The 14,866-nt window shown below is 39.7% G+C and overlaps 1 protein-coding gene across 1 annotated transcript in view; it reads right to left on the bottom strand.

The window, feature by feature from the left end:
* Nucleotides 1-14,286, bottom strand: part of LOC133616379 (BMP/retinoic acid-inducible neural-specific protein 3-like) — a 224,293-nt gene extending 210,007 nt beyond the window's left edge. Inside the window, exon 1 of the mRNA XM_072914704.1 lies at nucleotides 13,651-14,286. The gene's annotated coding sequence lies outside the window, so the exon portion shown is untranslated. The remainder of the gene's footprint in view (nucleotides 1-13,650) is intronic.
* Nucleotides 14,287-14,866: the final 580 nt, after the last annotated feature.

Here is a 14,866-nt window from a genome sequence, read left to right on the forward strand (position 1 = left end):
CCTTTCCCAACTACTTTGGCACGTGTTGCAGCCATGAATTTCTAAGTTAATTATTATTTGCAAAAAAAAAATAAAGTTCATGAGTTTGAACATCAAATATGTTGTCTTTGTAGCATATTCAACTGAATATGGGTTGAAAAGGATTTGCAAATCATTGTATTCTGTTTATATTTACATCTAACACAATTTCCCAACTCGTATGGAAATGGGGTTTGTACTTATTGCATTATTATGCCTCATTTGTAGGTATAATTGAGCTCATTTAATATCCTTTACTTATGTCCTCCGTGTATTTAATTTATATTTGCATGTCTCATGACACTTTATCTGTATTTCAGATAGTTGTTTGTGTGCCATGTTGTTCCAGACCACAGCAAACATTGTAATAAATCTATTAGAAGAAGACAGCCTGCCGTTTCCTTTAACTTTGGCCATTAAAAGCCAGTAAATTCCAGGAGTTATTTCACCCTCTGAGTAGCCTCTGATTTACTAATGTTGTAAAAATGTGTAGAATAAATATTACATTTCAACATTTCTGTCAACAAAGATTTGCTTCAGCCTGCGACACAGTCATTTTGATAGTAGGCTAATACAGACACATCATGTGTTGCCTTCATTATAATATTTCTATACGGCTTTTCATTTTTGCGGCTCCAGACGGATTTAATTTTTTGGTCTTTCAATGTTTTGGGTTTCCGACCCCTGCTCTAGCCTGTCCAAGAGGATAGTATTTGGAACAATATTGCCTAATTTGAGAAGCTTGGGCTCATTAGCACAGTCACGCTTCACTGATGATGACTCATGTGTGTTCTTTTCAGGTAATGCCTGAGGGAGACGTGCATAATTATAACTTGAGTGGGACTTAAAAAAACATATATTTAAAAAAGCTGTAAATGGCAGATTAAGTGAAAATACACTCTAACTGTAATGACAAGGCTGAGAAGCTATAAGGAACACAACTAGCACATACTGTGTTGTGTGTTGTATGCTTATTGTCAGACATTGTGTGTGTGGATAGATGCTAATATAATGCCATTATTTAGGATTTCAAATTATGGTTACATATCCACTAGTTAGGGGTCGGCAACCCGCGGCTCCGGAGCCGCATGCGGCTCTTTGATCACTCTGATGCGGCTCAGCAGCTTACTTGCTGAACCCCCCAATTTTCCCGTGAGACTTCCGGATTTCAGTGTCTCTCGCAGAAAACTCCCGGGATTAATATTCACCGATTTTCACCCTTACGGATATAATAAGGGCGTGCCATGATGATACAACATTTGGCGCCCTCTACAATCTGTATTAACAAAGCGCCAGTCCAACACTTGTTAAACAATACACATCTTTTGCTTGCACACGTACGTGACAGCAAGGCATACTTGGTCAACAGCCACACAGGTTACACTGTGCGTCGGTTGATGTGGGCGGGGTTTGGTAGCGGGGGGGGAGGGGGGGTCTATAGTGTATCCTGGAAGAGTTAGGGCTGCATGGGATTCTGGGTATTTGTCCTGTTGTGTTTATGTTGTGTTACGGTGCAGATGTTCTCCCGAAATGTGTTTGTCATTCTTGTTTGGTGTGGGTTCACAATGTGGTGCATTATTAGTAAGAGTGTTAAAGTTTTTTATTTTTTTAATACCGCCACCGTCAGTGTGAGCTGTGTGATTGTTGACCAAGTATGCCATGGGTAACAACCTAGTGAGCAAAGCGGAAGCCCCATACAACGTGTGGCTGATCAGGCACGTTGACTGTAGTGGGTGCTGTATGCTGTACCATCACGGCACGCATGACGTTGACAAGCGCCATTAAATAAAAACCCGCGTGTCGCGCCAGCTTTCAAATTCCACATAAAGGTGTGGGCAGCGTGTCTGAGACCCCTGGTTATACATAGCTCAAAGCAACAAAAAAAAAAATTCGTATGCAGTGTTATTTCATTTAAAATTTAAAAAAAATTTTGCGGCTCCCATTGTTTTCTATAATTTGTGAAACTGGTCAAAATGGCTCTTTGACTGGTAAAGGTTGCCGACCCCTGCACTAGTGTTACCATATCTGAGTTATTGTGCAGAAATATAGGGAAACAACTACAAATGTGCGCTTCATTCACTAAATGTGTTACAAAAAAGATCAATTAGAATAATACATAATAATGTTGGATATAGAGAACATACAAACCCTTTATTTATTAAATCACAATTATTGAAATGCAACGATTTGGGGCATTTGCAAACAGCTAAAATGATGTACAAAGCAAACGATAACCTGCTACCTAAGAATGTACAACAATTATTCTCAACGAAAGAGGAGAAATATAACCTTAGATGAAAATCTCATTTAAAACATTTGTATGCTCGTACAACACGTAAAACCTTTTGTATATCAGTATGTGGAATTAAATTATGGAATGGATTAACCAAAGAAATCAAACAAAGCACCAGTATGATTCAGTTTAGGAGACGGTTCAAACTACAAGTGTTCACAAAGTAGACGGAACAAGAATTATGATGAACATCTTGAACCAAAAACATGCACCTGGGGATAGGTTGATTGGCAACACTAAATTGGCCCTAGTTTGTGAATGTGAGTGTGAATGTTGTCTATCTGTGTTGGCCCTGTGATGAGGTGGCGACTTGTCCAGGATGTACCCCGCCTTCCACCCAAATGCAGCTAAGATAGACCTCGAAAGGGACAAGCGGTAGAAAATGGATGGATCTTGAACCCTTTTATTTAATTGAGACAAATATTATTTATGTATTTAATATTTGTATGCTTACTATGGTATAATATTTATTTGTTCACTGTTCTGTTACAGAGAACAAGTACATTGGATAACATTGCTATGGTATGAAAAGGGGTTGGATTAAATAAGCTCTGCTTCTTCCTACTCCTCTCCGGACATGCTGTAAGGAAACAACCGTAAATATGTGATGCATGCAGTGTTTCCCACAGGGCAGGCATCTATTTGTGGTGGTGTGGTCGGGGGGCGGGGGGGGGCGGCGGCAGCGGCGATGACCAAGAGGAACGCGGAGTTGGAATATAATTACAACACTTTATGTACATATTTATATACAGATTTGAACAATTAGTTATTCACTGAAATATATTTATTCATTGTGGTTCTTACAAAAAATATATCTTATAAAATATAAAAGCTAAAATGTCTCTTAAAGCTCTGCCCCTTTAATTAGTGAATACTAAATAATTTAACTTTAGCCTACTACTACAACCATATTATTTACCAGCAACATAAAGTGAAACAGAGGCAGAGGTGTCCTGCCACAGTCAGTCAACCTCCTCCTCCTCGTCCTGCTGCTGCTGAACAGGTCGCACTGGAGCTAGTCGCTCTATGTTTTGTCGTGGTCCTCTCTATAAGGCACATAAGAATATAAATTAGGACCCTTTTCATGAGAAAAGTGCATTTCTGATCTGACCCTGCTTTATTTTTCAGTGTTTGCTGAGTCTCACCTGTTCCCTCCGCCCTAATTTTTCTACTTACCCGACTTCTCAAATCTACGTGCCCCAATATTTTTACTTGTCCTGCCTAGGTTTTTTTCTGGCTGTGTAGTGCTCATGGCTTATATCTTACTAAAATCCTTCCCGTTGACTATTTACAACACTACACAGTATTTATTATTATTATTATCTATAATTACATTTAAATGGCATTGCATACATGTCAAATTAAATGCTATTTCACATTTTTTGACCAGTAGCAGTTACACCCATCTGAGCAGGTCAGCCACATATTTAAAGCCCGATCACAGTTGAAATCTTGAAATGAAGGGCTTTTAATAGCCAAAACATTAACCTGGACAACATTTTAACAACTGGTTGGCTCAGATTTTATTCTTTTCATTCCATTCACATGCTGCAGTGGACAGTGGACATTTTAGCTTGAGTATTAATGTAGTATCTGAAGCACCGTCTCCACGTGTGTTTATTGACAACAGGGTTATAACCTGGACACGTTAGCTCGTCGGTATGAAAACAGGTGATTGTTATTACGTGCGTCTGCCCCGGACCCCGAGTCAAACAGCGGCGGTGTTAATGAAGCAGCGTCAGGCTGCTCACCGTCAGTGAAACGCTCTGTGAAATCACGGATTAACGTTAAATATATGACGAGCCGCGAGTGATACAGCTGTAACCTATCTACCTATAACCTATATTACCCTCGTATTTTGATCCCGTCCGTCCGTCCGTCCGTCTTCGTCTTCTTCTTCTGGCCCACCAGGTGAATTAAGTGCTATTGGCGGAGTTACAATGCATAGTAGGCTACCGCCACCTACTGCACCGGAGTTGTAACTACAAGGTACATTCACAGACAGAGTCCCATTGCTTTTATGAGCGGTCGAGCGAGTCAAAAGACGAAAAATCCATTTGTGGCGGACGTAATTCTTTCGTGGTGGGCCGCCACAAATAAATGAATGTGTGGGAAACACTGGCATGACATAGTATCGTATGCATGTTCGAAATCAACTGAAAACTGAACTGAACTGAACTATATAGACCAGAGATCCCCAACCATAGGTCAGGGGATCGGCACCAGTCCATGACACGTTTGCTACCAGGCCGCACAGAGACATTAAATAATTAAATAATTAAATAATTTCCTCATACTTAACTTACGCCAGTCCCACCAAACACACCACTAAGCTTGATCATAGATGTATTAAACAAATCCTGATACAAAGTCGCCATTTGCTATATTTGTTACATCTTTGTTACATGGGACAACGCTCATTAATAAACATATAACATCTAAAGGTGCCAAATTGTAGCCAAAAGCTAGGTTCCGTCTGCAGTCCGCAGCAGGTTGATGACCTAAGATCAGGGCAGATCAGGAACAAAGTGACCGTAGTAGTTAAAGTTCATAAGGCAGATGGAGAAGTGCTAAATTGTTGCATATAATAATTGTGCTGAAGGTAGAAAATACACATCTTCTTTGGCCGAGTAAGTTAAAGTGCTCGTTTTATTGCACATAGTCCTATTATACAAGTAATTGGCAATACTATATGTATTTACGCATGGAAAATTGGACCCAAAAAAGTAGAGATGCCGATAATATCATTCGATAAATGCTTTAAAATGTAATATCGGAAATTATCGGTATCGGTTTCAAAATTATCGGTATCGGTTTCAAAAAGTAAAATTAATGACTTTTTCAAACGCCGCTGTACAGAGTGGTACACGGACGTAGGGAGAAGTACAGAGCGCCAATAAACCTTAAAGGCACTGCCTTTGCGTGCCGGCTCAGTCACATAATATCTACTGCTTTTCACACACACAAGTGAATGCAAACGCATACTTGGTCAATAGCCGTACAGGTCACACTGAGGGTGGCCGTATAAACAACTTTAACACTGTTCCAAATATGCGCCACACTGTGAACCCACACAAAACAAGAATGACAAACACATTTCGGGAGAACAGCCGCACCGTAACACAACATAAACACAACAGAACAAATACCCAGAACCCCTTGCAGCACTAACTCTTCCGAGACGCTACAATATACCCCCCCGCTACCCCCTACCCCCCCCCCACCTCAACCTCCTCATGCTCTCTCAGGGAGAGCATGTCCCAAATTCCAAGCTGCTGTTTTGAGGCATGTTATAAAAAAATAATACACTTTGTGACTTCAATAATAAATATGGCAGTGCCATGTTGGCATTTTTTTTTTCCATAACTTGAGTTGATTTATTTTGGAAAACCTTGTTCCATTGTTTAATGCATCACAACAAAATTAGGCATAATAATGTGTTAATTCCACAACTGTACATATCGGTATCGGTTGATATCGGGAATCGGTAATTAAGAGTTGGACAATATCGGAAGCCATTATCAGACATCTCTACAAAAAAGCTAACATTAGTGTATCTACGTATGAAATATTGCAAATAAAAATGGAAATAAAAATCCACAGAAATATATTGGAACTAATAGCAAGTATTTCTAGCTTGATTATATATCCATGCGTTTGTCCTTGAATGTGATGTAACACCTATAACCCATCAGATACTAAAGCCAAAAAAAAGAGCCTACTACGAGCAGAAAGGAGTAAAAAAACAAAAGTCTATGGTAGGGGTCGGGAACCTTTTTGGCTGAGAGAGCCATGAAAGCCGAATATTTTAAAATGTATTTCCGTGAGAGCCATATAATATTTTTTAACACTGAATACAACTAGATGTGTGCATTTTTACTTCTTCTTTTTAATAACATTGTTATTCTGAAGCTAACCAATAATAAATAAAATACTTCTTACTAAGGCTGGGCGATATATCGATATACGCGATATATCGCGGGGTTGTCTCTGTGCGATATAGAAAATTACTATATCGTGATATCGAGTATACGTTCTTTTAACTGCGGGCATTACACTACATGCTCCCCTCGCTCTTTCCTGTCTCTGCTTCTCACAGACAGACAAGTGAGATATAATAATTAATTCCCAAGAAAAACAGCAGGGGGTCCATCGTCTGGCGGTGGTTTGGCTTCAAGTGGGAATATGTGGAACAAACAACCGTAATTTGTCAAGTGTGGGGCAAAAGTGTTGCTATAAAAAGTAGCATTAATGCTGTAACAAACAGTTCAGGGTGTCCCAAGTTACCAGAGTGTGTTAGGTAAGGAGGAGTTTTGTCCCTCCAGAGTTGCCGTAGGACTGTGACGTAGGGTGTGTGTGGTTGTGGAAGGAGGTGTGTGATGTTGACATTAAAGAAGCGGTGGCTACCGAACCTGCTCTAATGTCTCCCGTTTATTATTTCATTAGATAAGTACACTGTATAGGCGAACCCAGGACACTAGGCTACACTGCTAATATGTAGCATCAATTGAAAAGTCACCTGTTAGACAATGAAGAGGGCTTACTCCGCACGTCAACATCATTCGGTGCCACACGCCCACACCATCAAAATGCCGAGGCAAACATTTCCAGATCAACACCGTATGAAAAACATAGTGATTTTTTTAGTTGTGATTTCCTTCTCTGCATGAAAGTTTAAAAGTAGCATATATTAATGCAGTATGAAGAAGAATGTTTTAATGTAGACACAGAGAATCATCATACTGCTGTGATTATATGAATCAAGTGTTCAACAAAGGCTAAGGCAAAATATCGAGTGTATCGCGATATGGCCTTAAAATATTGCGATATTAAAAAAAGGCAATATCGCCCAGCCCTACTTCTTACCATTAATGCGACTTCTTGAACAGGTGCGGTAGATGGATGGATTAAAATGCATGAGAATGTTTTATATTTTGAACGTTATTTTTAAAGGGGAACATTATCACCAGACCTATGTAAGCGTCAATATATACCTTGATGTTGCAGAAAAAAGACCATATATTTTTTTTAACCGATTTCCGAACTCTAAATGGGTGAATTTTGGCGAATTAAACGCCTTTCTATTATTCGCTCTCGGAGCGATGACGTCAAAACGTGACGTCACATCGGGAAGCAATCCGCCATTTTCTCACTTTCGTCGGTGTGTTGTCGGAGGGTGTAACAACACGAACAGGGACGGATTCAAGTTGCACCAGTGGCCCAAAGATGTGAAAGTGGCAAGAAATTGGACGAAATTTGTTCAAAATACGAGGGTGTGGGGAAAGCCGACGAAATGGTCAGTCGTTTGTTCCGCACACTTTACCGACGATAGCTATGCTACGACAGAGATGGCAAGAATGTGTGGATATCCTGCGACACTCAAAGCAGATGCATTTCCAACGATAAAGTCAAAGAAATCTGCCGCCAGACCCCCATTGAATCTGCCGGAGTGTGTGAGCTATTCAGGAACAAAGGACCTCGGTAGCACGGCAAGCAATGGCGGCAGTTTGTTCCCGCAGACGAGCGAGCTAAACCCCCTGGATGTCTTGGCTCGCACCGTCCCTTATGCCACCGAAGATGATCAAGAGAAGAATATCGACCCTAGCTTCCCTGGCCTGCTGACATCAACTCCAAAACTGGACAGATCAGCTTTCAGGAAAAGAGAGCGGATGAGGGTATGTCTACAGAATATATTGATTGATGAAAACTTTATTCATTACTCGCGGTTTTACGTAAATTATTATACATAAACTGTGTTTGCCAATAATTTAGCTTAAAAACATGTATTTTTTTCAATCATTCGAGTACATTCGGGTAGTCTTGTGTAATGCAGTATTTTGTGTCTATTTAGGTATGGTTAACCTGAGTGCTGAAATCGTGGAAAAATATATGTTCTTAGCGTGCCTGAAATGGGCTGTCTGCACTCTCAAAGTGCATGTTGTTGCCAAATGTATTTCATATGCTGTAAACCTAGTTCATAGTTGTTAGTAATTATCTTATCAGACAGTGTTAAGCCGCTGAAATCCGAGTCTGAATCCGAGCTAATGTTGCTATACCTTGCTGTTTGTTTGTATTGGCATCACTGTATGACGTCACAGGAAAATGGACGGGTGTATATAACGATGGTTAAAATCAGGCACTTTGAGGCTTTTTTTAGGGATATTGCATGATGGGTAAAATTTTTTTTAAAACTTTGCAAAATAAAATAAGCCACTGGGAACTGATTTTTAATGGTTTTAACCCTTCTGAAATTGTGATAATGTTCCCCTTTAATATTGAATAAAGTACTCAGTTGGCATCAGTATCGTTTAAAGGGTAATGGTATTGGTACTGGTATCGAAAATTTTTAAACGATACCCAGCCCTAATTGCCGTACTTTTTCTTATTTACATACATTGCTTTATTTATTCAGTATGTTGATAAAATGTTGACATAATAATCTCTAGTTTCTGTAGTTTTATGGTGATCATATTATGATTTTTTTCCTTCTTTGTGGTCTACATAACATGCGTCTCCACCCCGTCAGCCATATGCTGTAAACTTAGTTCATAATTGTTAGTAATTATCTTATCAGACAGTGTTAAGCCGCTGAAATCCGAATCTGAATCCGAGCTAATGTCGCTATACCTTGCTGTTTGTTTGTATTGGCATCACTGTGTGACGTCACAGGAAAATGGACGGGTGTATATAACGATGGTTAAAATCAGGCACTTTGAAGCTTTTTTTAGGGATATTGCGTGATGGGTAAAATTTTGAAAAAAACTTCGAAAAATAAAATAAGCCACTGGGAACTGATTTTTACTGGTTTTAACCCTTCTGAAATTGTGATAATGTTCCCCTTTAACACTGTGATTACCAGCTGAATTATTCATTACTTATCATGTTAAGCAATGTCAGCTAAGATTTATCTGAGAGCCAGATGCAGTCATCAAAAGAGCCACATCTGGCTCTAGAGCCATAGGTTCCCTACCCCTGGTCTATGGCGAGCTTTTTTTGCAAAGGGAAAAGGCCAGGCCAGGGGTCGGCAACCCAAAATGTTGAAAGAGCCATATTGGACCAAAAATACAAAAACAAATCTGTCTGGAGCCGCAAAAAATGTAAAGACATACTACATACAGATAGTGTGTCATAGAATTAAGAGGACTTAAAGGAAACGAGATGACCTCAAATATAGCTACAAATGAGGCATAATGATGCAATATGTACATATAGTTAGCCTAAATAGCCTGTTAGCATCGATTAGCTTGCAGTCATGCAGTGACCAAATATGTCTGATTAGCACTCCACACAAGTCAATAACATCAACAAAACTCACCTTTCATGCACAACCTTAAAAGTTTGGTGGACAAAATGAGACAGAAAAAGAAGTGGCATAAAACACGTCCTAGAAAGTCGGAGAAAGTTATACGTGTAAACAAACTACGGTGAGTTCAAGGACCGCCAAAATTAGTAGGACAAAACGGCGCTCGCCAAATACTCGAATCAGTGAAGCATGTTTAATATAAACAGTTGTCATGTCTGTGTGATCATGTTTTTGTTTTGGTCATGTTCGTTTTGGGTTTTGGACTTTTTGTGCACTTTTGTTTTGTCACCATAGCAACCATTAGTTTTCACCCGTCACGTCACGCACCTGTTTCACGTTTTGAGTCACGCACCTGCTTTCACTAATCATGTCCATAGTATTTAAGTTCATTCTTTTCAGTTTGTCGTTCTGACGACCACACCACATTTATGCTCTGTCCATGCCTGTTACTTCTTTCCATGTCAATTCCTCAAGCAACTATTTCTGTCGAAGCCAAAGTAAGTTTTTGTTCCATGTTTAGTCTTTTTGGTTTCATAGTTTGTTCTCCGCCATTGTGCGTGTTTTTTGTTTGTACTTTTTTGCTATAGTCTTTTGGTTTTATAGTTTATTCTCCGCCACTGTGCGCGCTTTCATTTATTCCTTTTTTTGATAATAATAAATCATGTACCTTCATTCCCGTCTCGCACGAGCCAACTTTCCGTTGCATCCTGGAAAAGCACACACCCAGGACCAGAGGTGGGTAGTAACGCGCTACATTTACTCCGTTACATCTACTTGAGTAACTTTTGGGATAAATTGTACTTCTAAGAGTAGTTTTAATGCAACATACTTTTACTTTTACTTGAGTATATTTATACAGGTAAAAGCCAGTAAATTAGAATATTTTGAAAAACTTGATTTATTTCAGTAATTGCATTCAAAAGGTGTAACTTGTACATTATATTTATTCATTGCACACAGACTGATGCATTCAAATGTTTATTTCATTTAATTTTGATGATTTGAAGTGGCAACAAATGAAAATCCAAAATTCCGTGTGTCACAAAATTAGAATATTACTTAAGGCTAATACAAAAAAGGGATTTTTAGAAATGTTGGCCAACTGAAAAGTATGAAAATGAAAAATATGAGCATGTACAATACTCAATACTTGGTTGGAGCTCCTTTTGCCTCAATTACTGCGTTAATGCGGCGTGGCATGGAGTCGATGAGTTTCTGGCACTGCTCAGGTGTTATGAGAGCCCAGGTTGCTCTGATAGTGGCCTTCAACTCTTCTGCGTTTTTGGGTCTGGCATTCTGCATCTTCCTTTTCACAATACCCCACAGATTTTCTATGGGGCTAAGGTCAGGGGAGTTGGCGGGCCAATTTAGAACAGAAATACCATGGTCCGTAAACCAGGCACGGGTAGATTTTGCGCTGTGTGCAGGCGCCAAGTCCTGTTGGAACTTGAAATCTCCATCTCCATAGAGCAGGTCAGCAGCAGGAAGCATGAAGTGCTCTAAAACTTGCTGGTAGACGGCTGCGTTGACCCTGGATCTCAGGAAACAGAGTGGACCGACACCAGCAGATGACATGGCACCCCAAACCATCACCCAACCATGCAAATTTTGCATTTCCTTTGGAAATCGAGGTCCCAGAGTCTGGAGGAAGACAGGAGAGGCACAGGATCCACGTTGCCTGAAGTCTAGTGTAAAGTTTCCACCATCAGTGATGGTTTGGGGTGCCATGTCATCTGCTGGTGTCGGTCCACTCTGTTTCCTGAGATCCAGGGTCAACGCAGCCGTCTACCAGCAAGTTTTAGAGCACTTCATGCTTCCTGCTGCTGACCTGCTCTATGGAGATGGAGATTTCAAGTTCCAACAGGACTTGGCGCCTGCACACAGCGCAAAATCTACCCGTGCCTGGTTTACGGACCATGGTATTTCTGTTCTAAATTGGCCCGCCAACTCCCCTGACCTTAGCCCCATAGAAAATCTGTGGGGTATTGTGAAAAGGAAGATGCAGAATGCCAGACCCAAAAACGCAGAAGAGTTGAAGGCCACTATCAGAGCAACCTGGGCTCTCATAACACCTGAGCAGTGCCAGAAACTCATCGACTCCATGCCACGCCGCATTAACGCAGTAATTGAGGCAAAAGGAGCTCCAACCAAGTATTGAGTATTGTACATGCTCATATTTTTCATTTTCATACTTTTCAGTTGGCCAACATTTCTAAAAATCCCTTTTTTGTATTAGCCTTAAGTAATATTCTAATTTTGTGACACACGGAATTTTGGATTTTCATTTGTTGCCACTTCAAATCATCAAAATTAAATGAAATAAACATTTGAATGCATCAGTCTGTGTGCAATGAATAAATATAATGTACAAGTTACACCTTTTGAATGCAATTACTGAAATAAATCAAGTTTTTCTAAATATTCTAATTTACTGGCTTTTACCTGTAGAGAAGAAACGCTACTTTTACTCCGCTACTTTTATCTACATTCAGCTCGCTACTCGCTACTAATTTTTATCGATCTGTTAATGCACGCTTTGTTTGTTTTGGTACCTCAATAGTGCCTGCGTTTCAACAAATACAGTCACTGGTGACGTTCACTACGTTCCACCAATCAGATGCAGTCACTGGTGACGTTGGACCAATCAAACAGAGCCAGGGGTCACATGACCGGACTTAAACAAGTTGAAAAACGTATTCGGGTGTTACCATTTAGTGGTCAATTGTACGGAATATGTACTGTACTGTGCAATCTACTAATAAAAGTTTCAATCAATCAATCAATCAATCAAAAGCGTGAAGGATTTTTTCAACCGTACATCCCGTCAAAAGCCTAAAGACTGACTGCACAGTTCCTGTCTTCACAATAAAAGTGCCGCTCCATCGCGCCTGCGCTTTCAAAATAAGAGTCTCCGAAAGCCAGCGCAAACAAGCTAGCAAGCTACGGAATTTGCCGCCAATGTATTTCTTGTAAAGTGTCTTAAAACGAATATGGAAGCTGGACAAATAAGATGCCAAAAACCAACCACTTTCATGTGGTATTAGACAGAAAGGAGGAACTTTTTTTCTCCTCCATTTGAAAACATGGACGTTATCATCACTACTGTCTGATTACAATCAATGCAAGTCATCAGAATCAGGTAATACACCAACTTATATTCTTGTCTTCATGAAAGAAAGGAATCTATATGTGTTAAACATGCATGTATATTCATTAAAACACCTTTAACATGTAAACAAAAACGGCAAAATAAATAAATACAAATTATATACTGTATATATCAATGTATGTATATATATATGTGTGTATATATTTATATATATGTGTGTATATATATATATATATATATATATATATATATATATATATATATATATATACACACATATATATATATATATATATATATATATATACACACATATATATAAATATATACACACATATATATATATATATATATATATATATGTATATATGTATATATGTGTGTGTGTATATGTTACTCATCAGTTACTCAGTACTTGAGTAGTTTTTTCACAACATACTTTTTACTTTTACTCAAGTAAATATTTGGGTGACTACTCCTTACTTTTACTTGAGTAATAAATCTTTAAAGTAACAGTACTCTACCCACCTCTGCCCAGGACCAAGTCATGACAACAGTGTGCTTTGTAACAATTGGGGAGATTTGTGTCATGTTTGTCCTCCTACAGAAACTATATTAAAACAAAAATAGATTTTTTTCCCCCTCATCTTTTTCCATTTTTCATACATTTTTTGAAAAAGCTCCAGAGAGCCACTAGGGCGGCGCTAAAGAGCCGCATGCGGCTCTAGAGCCGCGGGTTGCCGACCCCTGGGCCAGGGGCTCCCACTAATTCCACTAATGAGTTTTTTCATGCATTAATTTTTCGTGCACTTATTTGCTATATTTATCTGCCACACATGGAAGGCCGGTCCGTGAAAATAATGCCCACAATAAACCGGTCCCTGGTGCAAAAAAAAAAGGTTATTGTATAATAGAAAGTATACTCACCACAGTTGTGAATAGCAGGTAAGTTTACATTTCCCGCTATGTTGCCAGGTGTTTGTTTTTTCAACCGTTCAAACTCATTTCACTTTGGCCAGGGCTCAGTTTTAATAAAAAATAAAAAAAATAAAAAATAAACGGTACACACTCCGGTATCCGCTGGGAAAGACGAGTCTCGGTGTCGGTTCCGTCGCGCTTTTCTACACCGGTGAGAAACTTTAAAAAAGGAATTCGATGGAGGACAAAGTCGCAGTTCCTAGAAGCACACCTTTCTATAATGACTTGGCACAACGATATCATCCAAGAAGGCAGACGTCGTCGCGAAATGAAAGAAAAGGTTAGTACGGCGTCGAAAAAGATGTTAATATTCGACAACGCTCCCTTTTAAAAAAAAAACAAAACGAAATGTATATCTCCGATATAAATTCCAACACGACGTCGTTTTTTTTTCCTCCCGGCTCGGTCCGCCTACTCGTGGCGGAGTGCGTGGAAGGAAGGAAGCAGACAGATGCTGAGGAAGGAGCGTGGACATCACAGCCTCCCCCCCCGTCCTCTTGTCCCCCTCTCTCACTTTTGAGTCACATGTTCCACACACAAGTAGCCTTCTGTACGACCTGCCAGGGCCGGGGTTCGAGCACGGAGACGTGGCGGGAATGATAGCAAGCGTTCGGTCAACTACGCTCCTTCCTTGTCGATGAGACGCACTGGCGCGCCAAAAAAAAAAAAAAAAAGTCAAGTGACACTGTTGTCATGTAATGTCGCATTTATGCACAATTGAACATTTCCTTCTTCTTTATTTTAAACACAGCATTAAAAAGACGCGAACATGTCCTAATAAGGTGACGAAACCAAGATCTAAGGGCTACCAGTTTGATACACAGTTAAAGGCCTACTGAAACCCAGTACTACCGACCACGCAGTCTGACATACTTGCCAAACCATCCCGAATTTTCCGGGATAAACCCGAAATTCGAGCGCCTCTCCCGAAAACCTCCCGGGACAAATATTCTCCCGAAAATCTCCCGATTTTCAGCCGGATTTCCATGCGGACCTGAGCAGAGGTGGGTAGTAACGCGCTACATTTACTCCGTTACATCTACTTGAGTAACTTTTGGGATAAATTGTACTTCTAAGAGTAGTTTTAATGCAACATACTTTTACTTTTACTTAAGTATATTTATAGAGAAGGAACGCTACTTTTACTCCGTTACTTTTATCTACA

This window comes from Nerophis lumbriciformis, linkage group LG14 (assembly GCF_033978685.3).
Source record: "Nerophis lumbriciformis linkage group LG14, RoL_Nlum_v2.1, whole genome shotgun sequence".
Lineage (NCBI taxonomy): Eukaryota > Metazoa > Chordata > Actinopteri > Syngnathiformes > Syngnathidae > Nerophis > Nerophis lumbriciformis.